Genomic DNA, 19,060 nt, shown 5'->3' with positions numbered 1-19,060 from the left:
CGAGTAACAGCCTAGTTAAAGCAGCAAAAGCGATTACTGACGAGATCTATGCAGCCAAGATTTGTAGCTGCAATACGTTTGCGTTACAGCTGTATTAACACTAATCGTTCTATTTTTGACAACAGAAAGCAAATAATCTTGGCTCATTGCGCTAAAATTGTTAGTTGGGTATCGAACATTACAGAAAATTAGTGGACAAGTTTATTCAAAGTGTACTTGTGGTATTTTAAAGGCATTTTTATTTATGCATAAATAGATTGTGCTGTAAAATGTTATAATTTTTGTTCAATGATTGATTTTATGTTTAACTTGTGATTAAGATTATAATTACTGAATAAAATAAGTCATCTTTATGATTATGATTAATGATTACTTATTAAAACATAACACTGAAATTATTATGATAAGTGATTAATGATTAATTCTATTTTTTTGTGATTGATCATTGGCTTTTATGATTAATCATTTACGCTCTGGTCTTCAGTTGCAATAAAATGTAAATTAAATGTATCATTTCACTCATCGGAAGAACTGCTTGCATGAATCAACTGCCACTTGCTCGATCATAATGGTTCCGTGAATCCTGCAATCGGTAAAGATTCCATGGATAGTGAAGTGATATTTATACTTCGGTTTAGATTGTAGTTAACATCCATCAACGCAAAACAATAGCGTGCACAACAACAGCCAACTGCTCTATAGATGGTTATGCTTGCTGCTTTGATTGTACTATATAATAGGTGTGATCGCCGTACTGTTCTGGACTTTGCAGTGCTGCATCTTCATACCGTAAGCTCCTGTGCCCTCAGCGGCTAGTTTGTTGTTTTGTGTTAATGAAATTCATCTCATAGGCATCTAACATAGCCCGAACACATCCAGGTCGCAGTTTATCGATGTAGTTTTGTTCAATATTCTTCGTTCATAGTAGTTACATCAAGGCGGTAAGTATGTTTAGACAAGACGCAGCCATCATCATTTTTAGTTCGTTATACTACACAACGTAGGATAGAGGCCGTCCATAAACTACGTGGTTTTTTATGAACGAAATATAAAGTTAAAAATTCGTCATCGAAAGTTGCAGTTTCAGGCATCACCACCACCAGATTGTATTCCTCCAATGTCCTCATGTTTCAGGTCACGTTCTTTTTCTTCCTGACGCCCCACTGCACATATAATTTAGAATGCCGAATCTCGACTAATTTTAACTGAGATCCGCACAGCCGAGTAGTCGGCAAATAAATTTCCTGGGATCTCAGCAAATAAAAGCCGAGCATCAGTAAATCGTGCTTCGTTGCTTAGCAACCGGACAATTTGTTAGCTGAGTCTTGGTTAAGGCCGCACGGGACGTCATCATAATCACCCTATCCATTTCAAGAAGCAAATCCCAAAAACCACTCCATATATCGATGCGAAAATGTATCACTATGATTCTATATGTGTAGTGCACAACCCGATAAATTTTCAGCTTCATTGGTTCACTAAAACTTGAGATTTGCTTCCACAATGTTTTGATGATTATTGTTAGAGTGAGACGAAAGATAGGGAAAATAACACGATCTCCCGTGTCTCCTTAAAATCGGGAAACCGAGATTCGCACAGCCGAGCTCGTGATAAAAATCTAAGTGTGTGCACAGTGGTCCAGAAAGCAGTTTTACGCGGAAAGATGCCTTTTGAGCTTTAGAATGAAACGTTAGACGAAAACTTTGTAGAAGACCAAAGTTATTTGTATTAGTTAGGCCCTTTGTTTGGTGTCATTGTAAATTAGGGTGGTTCACATTTTCATGGAAATAGTATAACTAACTTTCTTATTTGAAGAAATCGTAGTATATATGCTTCAGCAAAGTTGTAGACCATCCAATTTCAAGCAACTTTGCCGAAACAAGTTATTTTGAAGCTCTCAAATTGACCGATCAGTGGCGTAGCTAGGGTTTTTGGGGCCCAGTGCGGTGTTCCATTTAGGGGCCCTCAAGAAAGTAATGTGAACGCCGTTCAAATGCGAACGCTAATGTGAAATCAACTGTTGAAATAAACGATGACCAAATAGCTTTTATAGAATTATTACTAAAATGATCGAACTTATATTGATATGTTGATAATGTTGCTGTAGTCGTTAAATGACAAAAATGTCAGTTAATGAGTCTACAGTTCTTCTATTTTAATTCTTGTTCAAAAATACATTAGTTTACTTAAAATTATCGAGAGGACTTTCAGTGAATTACCATGTAAGTTGATATATTAGCTGGCGGAGTAGCTCTGGAAAGCAATAATCCATATACAGCTTAAATTGGGAATTCTAGCGTAATGTTGACATTACCAGAATATTGTGTTTTGTTCGATTTTGAAATTCTTGATGGCAGAAAAGCCTTAAATTATGCTAACTAATTACAAAATGAACACCAAAGATTGTCTCAAGAGTTTATTTTGTGATTTTCACGAACTTCCTAAAAATTAATAAACCCTAAAAAATCCAATTTAGTATTCTCCTTAGGATAACCATTAAAGTTACCTTAGAGATTCCAGCATAAATTTCTTCAAAAAATCTTCCTGAAATTGTTTAAGAAAATAAGTACTCCAGGAATGTTTACAATGATTTTACGTTTCCTCATAACTTCAACCAAGATTCCCGTTTACAATATCTTTTTGATTTCAAATAGTATTTTCTCAAAGGATTTTCTATAGTTTTTTTTTTCAAATTATCGTTCAGATTTTAACTAGTGAATTCCTTCAGGAATTACTCCAGAGATTGTTCCTAAGATTACTTTGGGAATTAAAGAATATAGAGTTCTTAGAGGGATCTCCGACATTACCCGGAAAACCATTACCCGGAATGCAATTTACCGGAAGACCATTACCCGGAAAACCATTTACCGGAATGAACCATTTACCGGAAAACCATTACCCGGAAGGACCATTTACCGGAAAATTATATCTCCATTTATCGACTTGTTTCATTACCGTCCTTGTAACCGTTTAACGGTCATTCAGGTCAGTATGTTAACTTAATTTTTTTTTAAATGACTACCAACGATAAAGTTCTTATTTCAAAACTCATAAGCACCAGAGAGGAGTCAAAGATATCTTCATACTTGATCATGTCAATATGCACCATCTTCATATATTTGCATTTCATAAATGATTCACCCTTCTTTCAAAAACAAGCTGTTCTTTCAACTTATATTTTCAGCTTGTCTTGGCTGAACTGGCTTAATTTGGCTACAACTATATAACTTTACGTTTAATATTCCACCGTCGATTCTCCAAGTATCTAAATGTTAATAAATAAGCAATGATTAGAATTTTTGATACTTTTCGCCGAGTGTCAATTCACCGAATGTCGTTTCCGCAAACGACAACCAACCGATTGTAAATCCCCCGTATATCCCTTTTTCTAGAATAACCTATTTTGGGTCATCTGTTATTCACCCTTCTTTATTTGGTTGGTTGTTCTTTCGAGTTCCACCGATCTCGATATTTTTTGCAAAATGTGTTTAGTCGAAAATGACCAAATATCCTATTATTTTGATTGCTTATTGTTCTTTCTTGTTTATTACACTGAAAATGATTTCGGGGTACAGACATTCAGAGTTATGACATTCGGAGAAAAATAGCACAATCAATTAGAATCAAAGGAAAAGTAGATCTATTGAGGTTCCAAAAATGGACGTTACAATGGCGAATAGTGTCTCTACTTTAAATCACCAAGGCACTCCTAGTTTTTGTCTTGATATATTTAGCTTTCCCCAAACCTTAAAGCTGACATGAGAATTCAACTGTTGTATGTTGCTTCCCTCGCAAGATAAGTGTTTTTTTTTTAATTTTGATACAGTATTGAAATTGGATTCTAACCTGTTTTAACGTAAGGTAATAAGAAAACCATCAAAACGCCAAACATTTTTAAATGCTGGGATGTTCCATTTACTCAAATGCAACCTATCTTATTTGTTAGGCTTTTTTTATTTCGATTTATAGTGATGGTACCTTCCAAGTGGTGTCAGACATAAAAGAAAATTAAAAATTCTTGTCATTCTTTCTGTCATTGCCTGTAATGTTTAGTTTTATAGCCTAAATTTGAAGATATAGTTTTCCGTCGCCAACAAAATTACATGGTCAATCAAATTTTGGTACCGTCAAACGGGGCTTCTTTTGACATTATTACCACATTCTTCAACTTTGAGGGTTTGTAGCTCTAAGAATTATGGATGGATTTCGATAATTCTTGCATATATCTTAGTTGTATATGTACATCAAGAAATAAAAAAAAAATGCTTGAATAGCGAAAATTATGTGTCCTTCAAGACAAAAATGGGCTACTTTGGACACATTTAGAAAACAATACGATTTGATAATAAAATGATTATTTTCGCATAAATTTTGAACTGATTCTATAGATAAACGTCTATTTTTACGTTGTTGAACGTTTTTCGTTGATAAACATAATTGAGAAAATTGTAAAGCGCGAAAAAATACACATACCTATATAACACTTTTCAGCAAAATATGGTTTTGTAGTGTTTAATTTCTAGTATGAAATTTCAGTTTTACTTTCTTTTAAATAAAACTGTCAGCTACGACTGCTTGATTGTTTAAGTTGAAACAATCGAATGATGCAATTACCAAGTACTGTGACGATTAATAAGGTCTGATTAATAATGATTAACATCTGTTAAAATTCTAAATGTTGTATTAATGATATGTAGAAGGATCTCATCAATTCCTGTAACTAAAAGTAATTTTTATTTAAAGTGTAATGCATGAAGTACAAGAATAATGTTTCGCAAGATCGTAGGCAATTCAAATTTTACATTTGCAATTATTTTGGTACTCAATAGTTTTGATATGGCTTAATGGTAGTCTATTTATAGCAGATGAAGAATGAAATTGTTTTGTACTACAGAATCATGTAAAAATGACCGAGAATTATTTTTTCAAGGAATGTGGTTTGAGTTTACTACCAATAAGTAATAATATATATATATATTTGATAACTATTAACTTTCCTGAATCCTTGGTTATTTTTTTTGTTGTTGTAAAATACAGAAACCAACGCTTTAACATAAAATAAAAGTCGTAAAATTAAGACCATTGATCAATTATTTTTGTAACACAACAATTTTTAACATAAAATTATCACAAATTTTTATGAAACATGACGATTCGATAGTTTTGTGACGCTCCCAATAACTTTCCACGATATGTGAAAAATTCGAACAATGTTTACATAGCAAATGTATTGTGCCTTGTGAATATTTGTTCGGAATTTTTAAATATATTTTCCTGTTTATCCTGTTACTGTTGATGTTGTTCCGAAAAATGTTCATGTCTGGTTGTAGAGCATGTTTTGGTCAATAAAAGTGCTGAAGACACAAAATAGCTCAGATTAATATTTATGCTGCAAATAAATCAAAAACACGAATGTCCAAAGTAGCCCCCGGAATCAAAAGTAGCCCCGTTTGACGGTATCTTGATATTCGTTAATAGTTTAAGGCTTACGTTGCGGCAAAGTGAAGTTATTCAGAAAGATCAAGCTAAGGTTGGTAGAATTGAATACCGCCGGTTCAAAATTATTTCTGGTTGACATATTTGACAACGTTTCAGAGCTAGGATACTTACATACTTGTCAAACTATGAACGAATGCAAAAATGGTCGGTTGACATAGGCTCTCAGCTAATAACTGTAGAAATGCTTCTGGAACAGCTGAGAAGCAGATTTTGTCCCAGTTGAGTCGTAACGCCAGCAAGAAGAACAACATATATGGTCCATGGCTGTTTGGAGATGTCTTTTGAAATGGTGTTTATGGAAACCGAGGGAGTCGAGAATGTCCATGGTTAGCGTGACATAATTTGTACTGCGCATCAATGAAAGGTCGTTGAAAATGGAAGATTTGGCTTTCCGGGTAATAGTGCATTCCGGTAAATGGTACATCCGGGTAAATGGTTTTTCCGGGTAATGGTACATTCCGGTAAATGGTCTTCCGGTAAATTGCATTCCGGGTAATGGTATTCCGGTTAATGGTATAGAATCTCTTAGAGATTTTTTTTAATTGTGACAGTGATCTTGTAGGAATTCCACTATTTAATCCTCATGATATTTATGCATAAAAACTTCTGAGATATTCCTCAAAAATAATTCCAGGGATTCCACCAGATTTTTTTCAAAGCGATTTCAGAGATTGCTCCAAGAGTTTCTAGAAACATTTGATCAGTATTGACTTAAAGGATTCCCGTCCCAAGGATTTCTTGAGAAATTTCATAAGAAAATTGTAATTAAATTCCTCCAGAATTTTATCCAGAATATGTCCAAGAACTGTTTCCAAAGAATTCCGGATTCTATGGATTTAAAATTCAAGGATTTTGAATTTCTCCAATAGTTTCTTTTTCAAATATATCTATGAATTCTTCTATGCCTTTGATCAAGAATTTCACCAAGTGATTTCTCCAGGATATAAAGAAGAATCAACTATAAATTCTTCAAACCATTCTGTTTACGATACTTCAATTTTTCCGGAGTATAGAAATTCAAAAATTATTCCAGTAGTTTATCATGAATTCTTCCAGCGACTCTTTCGAAGAACTATCCAGTAATGATTCTTGAAATGCCCTAGCAATTATTCTAAAAACTCGTACAGGTATTCGTCCAAAAACCTAAAAAACAACAACTACCGAAAAGCTAAACATTACATATAATTTGCAATTGGATTAGATGGACAAATTGATGTGAAGATTTGCGAAAAAGTTACACGTCTTCTCAGTGAGAATCGAACTCACGACTCCCCGATTTCTAGTTGGGGCGCGTTCGATTCTCACTGAGAAGACGTGTAACTTTTTCGCAAATCTTCACATCAATTTGTCCATCTAATCCAATTGCAAATTATATGTAATGTTTAGCTTTTCGGTAGTTGTTAAACTTCCACTCGGCTGGTTGGCCGTAAACCACGATTCATAATTAAAAACAAGTACTAAAAAAACAATCTTCTCGAAATATCGTCAGTTAATTAATTACGAAATGCTTCCATTTGATTCCATCAGGAATTTCTTAAGAAAGTTCTTTAGGATTTTTTCAGTAGGTTCTCCAAGTAATCTTCAAAGTTTTCGTCTCTAGAATATCCTACTGATATTTTGTATTACAAAATATATTCGGGAATTCGTCCAAAAACTTATCAAGATCTCCAGATCCCCCAGAGAATTCTCCTGGAATAATGCCGATACTCTCACAACGTATTCGTTCTGAACCTTTCCCTGGAAAATCTCTCAACGTTAGTTCTTCTTTGAATGGAGTTTTCTAGTGATATCTTCATCAATTTATTTTTGGGGTATTTATTCTAATTCTAATTAATTCTAATCAATTCATTCTTGGGGAATTTATTCTAAAATTCTGTCAAGAAATAACAAAAGGATTTATTTCAAGAGTTCCTCATAACAATTCTTCAAGTCCCATAATTGCCTAGGGTCGGTGTTCTCTTAGTGGACAGTCCCCTATAGTCGCACTAGTGGCTTTTACGGCCATTTTGATATAAATCTTTTCAAAACATTTTTTGACATGAAGGTCAGGAGCTATTTATCTAAGTACCATTGATGCACAGATTGAATTTGTTCAAAAAATTATCGAAATAATTAGTTCTGCTTAAAGTTTGAGCTCCGTTGCGCCTATAATAAACCTATTGTTCCTAAAGTAGCACTACTGAGAGAAACTATTTTTTATTTTACGAAATAATTGATGAATTGAGAACTTTTTTAAATCAAACGATAGCTTTTGACACACACTTTGTAGGAAAAATATAGGGTTTGTTCACAAATTTCATAACGCCGAAAATGGCCCTTTTGGACACCCACCCATCCCCTCGTAACGCTTTTTGTATGAGAATTTTATAAATTTTGTATGACCTGTAACATCCAAAAGACACCCACCCACCCCCTTCAGCGTTATGAAGTTTGTGAATGAGTTCATAGATGTTTTGTAAAAATACTGTTTTGATAAGAATTTTGTCAACGACGACATCCTAGTGCTGTTATAGGAACAGAAATTAGAAATAGTGCTACTATAGGCATATGTATTCTTATAGTGGCACACGCGTAGTTTTCATATTTTTCCCATAAAACCAAGATAAAAAGCTTTCAGATGATGTAAACATAATGACGCTAGCGTTATTTTTCGATTTTATACGAATGTTTGTTCTTAGCTATTGGTACATCGACTCTACTAGAACTGTTAATGGACGACTCAACATTAACTTTTCAAGGGTTTCTGAAAGATCTCGTATATGAATTTCTTTCAGAGTTTTTTCTGAGTGTTCAAGGATTCCTCAAAAGATATTTACGGAATACATTTCTTCAAAGATTGCAGCAATAGAGACGTAACCATAAAAAAAAAAATAAAAAAAATATCACGCAATAAAAATATGTAAGAAAGACTGAAAATGCTTGCTAGATCAATAACATCAATTTATGATCCATTTTCCAATAAAAGTATACATGTTGAACGAAATTTAGATACAAAAAATCTTGCTTCGATATAACGTAACCTCGATGTAACGTAACGAATATAAAAATCGAGTTATGTTATATCGAAGTATTGCTGTAAAAAGTCCTGTATGGCAAACTGGAGAAACTGGCATAGGAATTCTCTTAGGAATTCTTTGAGAAATCCTCAAATGCAAATGAACAGTATAGTATTTTTTGAAGAGCTCATTTATGAAGCTAGGGAAGATCTCCTATACCGTTCTGATTCATATTACGGACACTTAAGGCCTCAGTGAAGTATAACTCATCAGAAAGCATATAAAAGAAATCATTATAAATAAATCTTCTGCGTTATCGAACCTTCAAAACACTTAACTTTCGAATGTTGGGTGAAGATTTTGATTCCGCAACAGAAATAATTTTAAATAAATGGTAATGTGTGGCCTTTTCCGGACGCCTGATTCTTATTCCGGACGCCTCTTCGCTTTTGCCTCGTATTCCGGACACTTTGATTCGAATTCCGGACAGCTCATGGAAATCGTAGTTAGAAAGGTCAAATCATCAATTTAAATCGACAAACCATTGAATAGACGTCTGAGGCAATTGGGTATTGTAAATTTGTATAGAATCTATGAAAATAAAATCACTATCAGAATTTATGAAGTTTTTTCTCGAGGAATCTGAAAAGAAATTCCTAAAGAACCGGTAAAAAAAATTTCTTAAAAAAAGTCTCTATTTTTAAGATCTTTTAAAAATAAAGCCTTGCATTGAAATAGAGGCTAAGCCTCTAAAAAGAGATCTTCTACCAGCCTTGAATATGAACAAACCATGTCCCGAAGATGGTTACTGATTTCTATTCTAAATTATAATTGAAATGAAATACGGTGAGGTCTGTAACATACCTCTAAATCAGTTTCAGATACGGTTATGGGCCCGCACATTTAGGTAGATCCGTATGAATTTCAAAATTAAACCGAGTTATCGAGAATGAATTTTGAGGTATTTAAGCTTTTCTAATCACTAATACCATTGATTATGGGGCCCTACACATTGCCGATCAAGGTCACCGTCAAACTGAGTTTTCATCTGCTTGTTATCTGTTAGTTTTTTAGAAATCAAATTCTTTGTAGTAAATGAAACACTTACTACGATTTGGGGGCCCCTATGAAGTCGGGGCCCGGTGCGGACCGCACCCACCGCACCCCCCTAGCTACGCTACTGTGACCGATTAAAAGCTATTTTCCTATGATGATATGTGGTCCAAGAAAAACTGGTTTTTATTTAAGTTACAAAAATAACACAGTCCCCTCCAGGTCACGTCTACCTATGAAACAATGGAATTATTCCAAAATTGATAGCAATATGGAATGTTTGATGAACATGGGAATTTATTAGATTTAAATTAGATAATAAACTATTTCACATCAGATATTTTTCTGAGGATTTCCCAAAAAATTCTTGAAGTTTGTCCTGAAACACTTTTTTCAGGATTCCCGATTTTTCCTGGATGCCCGGATGTGGGCTTCGTGGCCGTGTGGTTAGTGTTATCAAGCATTTAGCCGCATCGTGTCAAGGAGTGTGGGTTCGATTCCCGCTTCAGTCTGGAAAACTTTTCGTCAGGAAAGTATTTCTACTGTGCCACTGGGCGTTGCATGCTAGTCCGTTGTCTAGTGTGGTGCTTCCTTCAAAGGGCTAATCGTCCACTGGAAGCATTAACGTATCGGTGTCTTTAAAAAAAAAAAAAAAGTTCAATAGCCAAACTTCGTCTTTGGAATTATGCGTTAGACATAGCCCATGGCTGGTTTCTGGAGAAATGTTTGGTCTGATGATATATCCATATACATGTAAGTGTTCTCCTATGGAGGTGACTGAAACTTTAGCCAAAAATGCAAGATTACATCTTTCAAGCAATCCATCATAGCAAAAATCTGGCCATGAGTACCTAAAGGATCTTGCTATTTATTTACCCCTAAAAGAGTTTGCCTTGAATTTATGAATGAATTTACAAAAAAATAGTTGAGGATGATAGGAAGAATTCTCTCTAAATTGGCAAAAATGCAGACAAAATCTCGTCAAGAACTAGTCAAAAAGGATTAATCAAGAATCAGTTTCGTCAACAACCCCAGAAATTCATCAATTGCAATTGGTTATGAATCTGTTCAGGATTCCAGTAAATTTCCAAAGAACCTTAACCTCTACTAATCTATTAGGAATTTCAAGCAAGCATCTTATCAAGAATCCACTAAAATCCTTTTGAGCAATCTACTAATAACCATTTGAGTGATCTCTCAAAATGAACTTTCATGATACTGATCAATTACACAGCGAAATTCGTTTTTGTCTCTGGGCACCCAAATAACTTATATAAGGGTTGCTGAATCCATCCATGGCAATTTATGTGCTTAATTTGCCACAAAATTCAAACTTCTTGTATATAACTATACTTATTAACAAAGTTTATAATACTTTTGATGCTCAAAAGTTGTTTTTTTGGTGCTTTAGAGAAGTATTGTTTTTTGCCATAAAGAAAAAAGGAAGAATTTTGAATGGAAACTGCAAGCATGTTGAAAAAATCGATTTATTCAAAATTTTGTCAAGCAATTTCAATTAATTTGTATCTGAAATGAAAATTTAAAACATGAATGATTGGTGGATTAGACCACAAAAATGTTTGATAAATCAAACTGAAATTTTAACATGATATTACATTATTGAATTCAGTGTTTTATACAACCTTGGCAACCTATAGCTGAAAATTGTGACGTGCTGGAGAACATTGCTGGGAACGGCATCAGATTCAGAGATTCCAAATCTACTAGAGAAACATAATTTGATCCTTAAGAGTCCAGTGCTGTAAACATTCGACACTTTGCGTGACGTTCGTTTCGTTGCCATGGTGAGCAGTCACAGCACGAGCTTTAGAATAAACGTCGACAAACACAAAAAAGTGTCAATTGAATATTAGTGAAAACGTGTCGACAACCGTGATTGCTTTCAACGCTGCTTGAGACACGCAAAAATGTCATTTTTGTTACGCTGTGTTATAAGTTCGATCCCGTTGGTATTCCATCTAAGATCTCTTTAAAAATTTGCCATGAATCTTAATGGAAATCTAACAGGCATCTCGCCATGATTCTTTGCCAGAAATCCCTTAATACCCTTCTGGAAATGTTTTAAGGTGATTGTAGAACAAAGCCACACCTCAAATTTTCAAGAGCACAAGACTTAAAAACCAAACAGCGCTTCGCGTTAAAAATCTATCCCATTGGTCACCACCACCAAGCAAGCAAGTTGATTGGTTTTCAACGCGAACTGTTGTCAGATACTCTCGTCTTGTGCACTTGAAAATTCAAAGTTTGGCTTCGTTTTATTATTTATCGTTATATGATGCAAAGTACGAGAAATAGCACCTCTTCGAAAAAAAAATCTAGCTTCACCCATATAAATTGAAACATACCGATAGTCTGATGCTTGAAATACATATTTACCCGGTGTTTACTCCAAATTCCCTCTTGATTTTCCCATGTTAAAATGCTCAGATTTTTTTTTTTGTTTTCATATTTTTCAAAAGGTCGATCGCTTTTGATAGAACATATGTATCAAGTTCTGCCTGAAACGAGAAATCTATGGATAATTTCTTGATAGTTGGAGATGGCTGGAGGCATCTGAAACCTATAAAAAATGAGAAATACCTACAATAATTAACCTTAATTTCCTCCACAATTTTATACAAAATTTTCAACAAATAAATCATGGTGGATTCTTGTCGAACTCTTTTTGGGTTTACTTTTTTCAGAAATTTCTCCAAAAACTCAGCGTAGTTCTTCGATAACTACAGAGATTTCAATAAATGCAAAATATGGCTTTATCCACCATTTTTTACAGTAACATACCAAAATTTCATGAAATGTTTTGGAAGGAATTTTAAAGGCACCTTTCTAGAGGTTATACGAAAAATTCTTGATGTAATACTAGAGGCACGCCTCTACAGTTTTATTCTATATTTTTCCATTATAACATCGATAAGTTTTGAAGTTCAGATATTTTTCTTAAGACATCCGAGAAAATATAATAACCAAAATGGGTCACTTGGCGTAATAAGGGAATTTCCAAAGTTATTATTATTTATTATTTATTAAGTTAACATCTACACAGATAACACTGAATCAACAATTTCACGCCACAATACTCGGTTCGTGGCCGCATCTCTCCATCCTCGATTCTGCCCCACGCTCGCCAAATCGATACGCACTTGATCCGCCCACCTAGCTCGCTGCGCTCCACGCCTTCTTGTACCAACCGGATCCGAAGCGAACACCATCTTTGCAGGGTTGCTGTCCGGCATTCTTGCAACATGCCCTGCCCATCGTATCCTTCCAGCTTTGGCCACCTTCTGGATACTGGGTTCACCGTGGAGTTGGGCGAGCTCGTGGTTCATCCTTCGCCGCCACACACCGTTCTCCTGCACACCGCCGAAGATCGTCCTAAGCACCCGACGTTCGAAGACTCCAAGTGCTTGCAGGTCCTCCTCGAGCATCGTCCACGTTTCATGCCCGTAGAGGACTACCGGCCTTATGAGCGTTTTGTACATGGTACATTTGGTGCGAGCGTGAATCTTTTTTGACCGCAGCTTCTTCTGGAGGCCATAGTAGGCCCGACTTCCACTGATGATGCGCCTCCGTATTTCACGGCTAACGTTATTGTCAGCCGTCAGCAAGGATCCAAGGTAGACGAACTCGTCGACCACCTCGAACGTATCCCCGTCTATCGTAACACTGCTACCTAGGCGAGCCCTGTCGCGCTCGGCCCCACCAGCTAGCATGTACTTTGTCTTGGCCGCATTCACCACCAGTCCAACTTTTGCTGCCTCGCGTTTCAGGCGGGTGTACAGGTCTGCCACCTTTTCAAATGTTCGGCCGACGATGTCCATATCATCCGCGAAGCAAACAAATTGACTGGATCTCGTAAAAATCGTACCCCGGCTGTTAAGCCCGGCACTCCGCATAACACCTTCTAGCGCAATATTGAACAACAGGCACGAAAGTCCATCACCTTGTCGTAGTCCCCGGTGGGATCCAAACGAACTGGAGTGTTGGCCTGAAACCTTCACACAATTTTGCACACCTTCCATCGTCGCTCTTATCAGTCTCGTGAGCTTCCCGGGAAAGCTGTTCTCGTCCATGATTTTCCATAGCTCTACGCGGTCGATACTGTCGTATGCCGCCTTGAAATCGATGAAAAGGTGATGCGTTGGGACCTGGTATTCACGACATTTTTGGAGGATTTGCCGTACAGTAAAGATATGGTCCGTTGTCGATCGGCCGTCAACGAAGCCGGCTTGATAACTTCCCACGAACTCGTTTACTACGGGTGACAAACGACGGAAGATGATCTGGAATAATACTTTGTAGGCCGCATTTAGAATGGTGATCGCTCGAAAGTTCTCACAGTCTAACTTGTCGCCTTTCTTGTAGATGGGGCAGATTACCCCTTCCTTCCACTCCTCCGGTAGCTGTTCTGTTTCCCAGATTGTGCCTATCAGCCGGAGCAGACAAATGGCCAGCCTTTCCGGACCCATCTTTATGAGTTCAGCTCCGATACCATTCTTACCAGCAGCTTTATTGTTCTTGAGCTGGTGAATGGCATCCTTAACCTCCCTCAAAGTGGGGGCTGGTTGGTTTCCATCTTCCGCAGTACTGACGAAGGCATTTCCTCCGTTGTCCCGTCCTTCATTGCCTGTGCTCTCAGCGCCATTCAGGTGCTCGTCGAAGTGCTGCTTCCACCTTTCGATCACCTCACGCTCGTCCGTCAGAATGCTCCCATCCTTATCCCTGCACATCTCGGCTCGCGGCACGAAGCCGTTGCGGGATGCGTTGAGCTTCTGATAGAACCTACGCGTTTCCTGAGACCGGCACAGCTGTTCCATCTCCTCGCACTCCTTCTCCTCCAGGCGGCGTTTTTTCTCCCGAAAGAGGCGGGTCTGCTGTTGCCGTTTCCGTTTATAGCGTTCCACGTTCTGTCGGGTCCCTTGCTGCAGCATGACCGCCCGCGCTGCATTCTTCTCCTTCAAAACCTCCTGGCACTCCTCGTCGAACCAATCGTTCCGTCGACTCCGTCCCACGTACCCGACGTTGCTCTCAGCTGCATCGTTGATGGCTGCTTTTACTGTTCTCCAGCAGTCCTCAAGAGGGGCTTCGTCCAGCTCACCCTCTTTCGGTAATGCAGCCTCGAGTTGCTGCACGTATGCCGCTGCGACATTCGGTTGCTTGAGCCGCTCTAGGTCATACCGGGGCGGCCGTCGGTACCGTACGTTGTTAACGACGGAGAGTGATGGGCGCAGTTTGACCATCACCAGATAGTGGTCAGAGTCGATGTTAGCGCCACGATAGGTCCTGACGTCGATAATGTCGGAGAAGTGCCGACCATCAATCAGAACGTGGTCGATTTGCGATTCTGTCTGCTGTGGTGATCTCCAGGTGTATCGGTACGGAAGGCTGTGCTGGAAGTAGGTGCTACGAATGGTCATATTCTTGGAGGCGGCAAAATCAATCAGTCGTAGGCCGTTTTCGTTCGTCAGCCGGTGGGCTCTGAACTTTCCAATCGTCGGTCTGAATTCCTCCTCCTGGCCAACCTGAGCGTTTAGATCTCCTATGATGATTTTGACGTCGTGGCTTGGGCAACTGTCGTACTCGCGTTCAAGCTGCGCGTAAAAAGCGTCTTTATCATCATCAGTGCTTCCGGAGTGAGGGCTGTGCACGTTTATTATGCTGAAGTTGAAGAACCGGCCTTTGATCCTCAACTTGCACATTCTCTCATTGATCGGCCACCACCCGATCACGCGCCTCTGCATATCACCCATCACTATAAAAGCTGTTCCCAGCTCATGTGTATTGCCGCAGCTCTGGTAGATGGTATGGTTACCTCTAAACGTTCGCACCATTGATCCCTTCCAACACACTTCCTGCAACGCTACGATGCCGAATCCACGGTCCTTCAGCACGTCGGCGAGTATGCGTGTGCTCCCGATGAAGTTGAAAGATTTACAGTTCCACGTACCGAGCTTCCAATCGCTAGTCCCTTTACGTCGCTGTGGTCTTCGCCGATTGTCCCGGTTCGTATTCTCTCGTTGATTATTCGTTGCTTCATTTTTTTACGGCTGGCTTGCAGGGCCTGACACCAACCCCCCAGATTTCCGGAGGACCATTCCCCCTAAATGTTCGGAGGACCATAGTGCGCAGTTTAGCTTAGAGTCCTTCTCTGGCACTCGGACGATGATCAGCCGCCCCTGACATGGGGAACAGACGCTGTTGTGAGCCGCTCCTAACATGGAGTACAGACGCTCAAGGTTTGCAGAAGCAAAAGCAAAAGCAAACCCCCCCTTCCCTGTCAGCATACGACCAAAGTTCCCACCGGGGGTTGGTTACCCGATCTTCCCTAAGGTTACTCGTACCCCGGCCAGTACCGCGAGGAGGTAGGGATAGGAGTTGCTGGGCAAGAGGCTAAGGACCGCACAAAGGGGTCTATTTTATTCCTTCAGGTACGCGAGGTACCAATGGTACGCCATGCCCAGCCATTTACCAACCAAAGTTATTATAACCTTTAATTTGTGAATGCTTAGGACTTCTGAAAAAAATTAAAACTGTTTAGCAATATGTGAAATTTTAGTTATCAATCAATCAGTGAAATCAGTTAATAATCAATTATAAATGGTTGGGATTTTTTGAAGAATATTTGAATAAAAGTGGAGGAATCCAGCTCATGACCACTCAACCTTCTCGACTCCGATAAAACCACGTGGTCGACCGTATAATTTGGAACAAATGGTAAAGAAATCACTTCTAGGAGCACAATTAAAAGCTTCTTCTTGTTGTCTTCTTCCTTCTTGTCTCCAGATCCATTACGTTCTAAAGAAAACAAGAGCGGTGAAATTTCAGCCCTATCCAGGTTTCAATTTCCGGGAGAATATTATTCTTCCTAAAATATTCTCGTAAAAATAAAGCCATCCGTATCAAATATCAGAAACTTCCTTCCACTCCAGTTACTTTTTAGGCTTGCCACTGATTGAAATCATCGATATATATTTGCTAATAATAAATTGGCGCCAGTTGATTCTGATTACCGATTTCATCGGAGCCCATTCCACGCAGAAGAAACCCGAAGACGAAAGAACATTTAATAAAGGGAAATGAAATGCTCCAATATCCGGAATAATCAATCAAGTGGATTATAATCGTAAGTTTTGATTAGACAGTTTACTTTCGTTTGAAACCAATCAGTGGAGCGAACCCCTAAGCGTTTCGTTCGTATGCGTCTTCTGCTCAATTTAGCATTGTCGAGCGATTTTCTTCGACTTTCATCGACTTTAAAAATTCACACAGACAAGTGAAAAATTTCTTGTCACCAACAGGATTCCTCCCATTTTTTTGTTCCTCACCTTCATTCTTATGCGCTGCTGGCTGACTGTAGGGCTGCAGACTCATGTCGATCCGACAAACACTGGCAGACGGAAACTTCTCTCGCCCGGCAGTAGTATGCAAATGATGTACCAATTTGCATTTATATTTATGTGTATCGTACCGGAAACAAAGTGTTTCTTTTTACTCTCTCTCTGTGCATCCTGGTTTTTTCTTTCCATCGGAAAATAAAGACGAAATTTAAGCATTTAAAGTGAAATCTTCTACGGATGTTTGTAGTGTGGTAATGAAGGCAGACGCTTAAATTAGTCGTCTGCTGTTGACAAAATCTCTTAGCTTCGAGGTGTTGGGAAAACCTATGCTGAAGGAGTTCAATCCCGGTACGGGTTTTCTTGGTATGGATGTTTGCTAGGAGCTCATGTAGGTATTGCAGAATTCGTTCTCAATAGATTACGAAGCATTATCAAAGAAAACGAAGAAAAAGATCGCATATGTATCGGCCCATGACTGGAAATGTTTCGCAAGCTTTGACAAGCTCGATAAATAGCAGCAGCGAAGGAGAGCCCCAAAGAGAGAGCGATGATAAATCCCATTTTCTCACTTATTTACGTTTAGCATTGGGGGTAAGTGTTTTACTCCACTGACATGATACACAATTCCCGAACTTCTGATAGCCATAGTGTCCCCCAGGGCTGCTTTAGATAGGTTTTATCATGCACTATTATCTCCCGATATAATCAGAGCTGGTAGACGATCAACAAATTCTCGTGATTTGTAGCGGATCATGATAATTACAGAGAGCGAAAAAAATGTCTCAATTTTCTCATAATTCAACCCCTAAACTCATATATGGAAAAAATTGGTAAGTTTGCGAAATTATTCATTTGAGTACGATTTATTCGTGCTGTTCGGAATTTGAATCAAAGTGTTCGGAATATGAACATAGTGCTCGGAATTTAAATCAAAATGTTGTTGCATACATTTACGTAAAAATAATACTAAATTAAATAAAAATATATAATATAAATTGTTATCGTCACACACAACAGGTAACAGTTAAGTTTGGCGAAGAAATTAAAATGTTCACAAATAATAGCTAATTTATGCCTATCAGATGCATTTGATGTCACTGTTGTTGTCACTGCATTTGATGGCCTTAAGTGTTCGGAATATGAATCAAAACGAAAGTCTCAAGCAACACACCTGACTTTTAACTCAAAATTGGTCTCTAGCCGTAATAAAATCAAAATTGAAACTAGTAAAGTGCTCTAATCTAATCTCCAGCTGAAATCATGGTTGATATAGTTCTCATCCATATCCGAAACATAAAATTGTATGCTAGTTAGCAGCTTCTTCGATACTAATCAGTAAATCCGCTTCTTTGATGTTTGCATTATTCTTGACAAATCCGATTCCTTTGAACAAATGAAATACCCACCTCCTATTTACTTACTCACGAAGTACTACTGTTTTAACCTCCACATTCTCAAGAAATCTTCTTTTGGATCAAGAAAGAAGAAAAATCGCAGCTGTTTGCATTAATGTGCATTTATTTACTCTTCTCTTGATACAGGATCATCCAACGCCACCACCACCAACTATCGAAAGGACAGGATCGCAGCACCCACTGGCGTTTCTTGCGTTCTCTTTGGCATATCAGCGCGCAGATATTTGTGCAGCACTCATGCTGCGAGACGAAACGAAGCACTTTATAATATTAGTGCGAGTGATTTTTTATGATCATGACTGCATTTCTTAGATTTCCCATCTGTGCACCCATCCGACGCTGCAGTCGAAGGGGGGGGGGGGGTGATACAGCTTTCCCACCGAGTGGGGTGGCGGTGGATTATGCGATGTTAGAATTGTATTTTGGATAGGGTGCCGGTGCCATTAGTGGACTACCTAAGCTATAAAAAATCATAACAAAATAACGAAAAGCCTTAGCAAAGATCTTTTGGCCTCAACAGAAAGATTTCAACCTCTACTATATAGGAAAAATATAAAAAGAGTGATAAAACTTATTTTTTTAACATAAAATCGCTTAAGCCACTATTGGTACACGTGTTCCAGTAGTTGCGCTAGTGCTCCAATAGTAGACGTTTGGGAATTATACAAGGAATTTTAAACGAAAAGGCAAACTTTTACACAGGTTTAACATTTTTCCCTTCGAACAGCAACTAATATCTTTC

The 19,060-nt window shown here is 38.1% G+C and overlaps 1 long non-coding RNA gene across 1 annotated transcript; it reads left to right on the top strand.

The window, feature by feature from the left end:
* The first annotated feature begins 661 nt into the window (after positions 1 to 661).
* Positions 662 to 18,817, top strand: LOC110675686. The gene is made up of 3 exons (XR_002499713.1): positions 662 to 789; positions 852 to 941; positions 18,445 to 18,817. It is a non-coding gene; the product is annotated as an uncharacterized LOC110675686 (long non-coding RNA).
* Positions 18,818 to 19,060: the final 243 nt, after the last annotated feature.

The sequence above is a fragment of the Aedes aegypti genome, chromosome 2 (assembly GCF_002204515.2).
Source record: "Aedes aegypti strain LVP_AGWG chromosome 2, AaegL5.0 Primary Assembly, whole genome shotgun sequence".
Lineage (NCBI taxonomy): Eukaryota > Metazoa > Arthropoda > Insecta > Diptera > Culicidae > Aedes > Aedes aegypti.
This window is presented reverse-complemented; position numbering and strand designations above follow the sequence as displayed.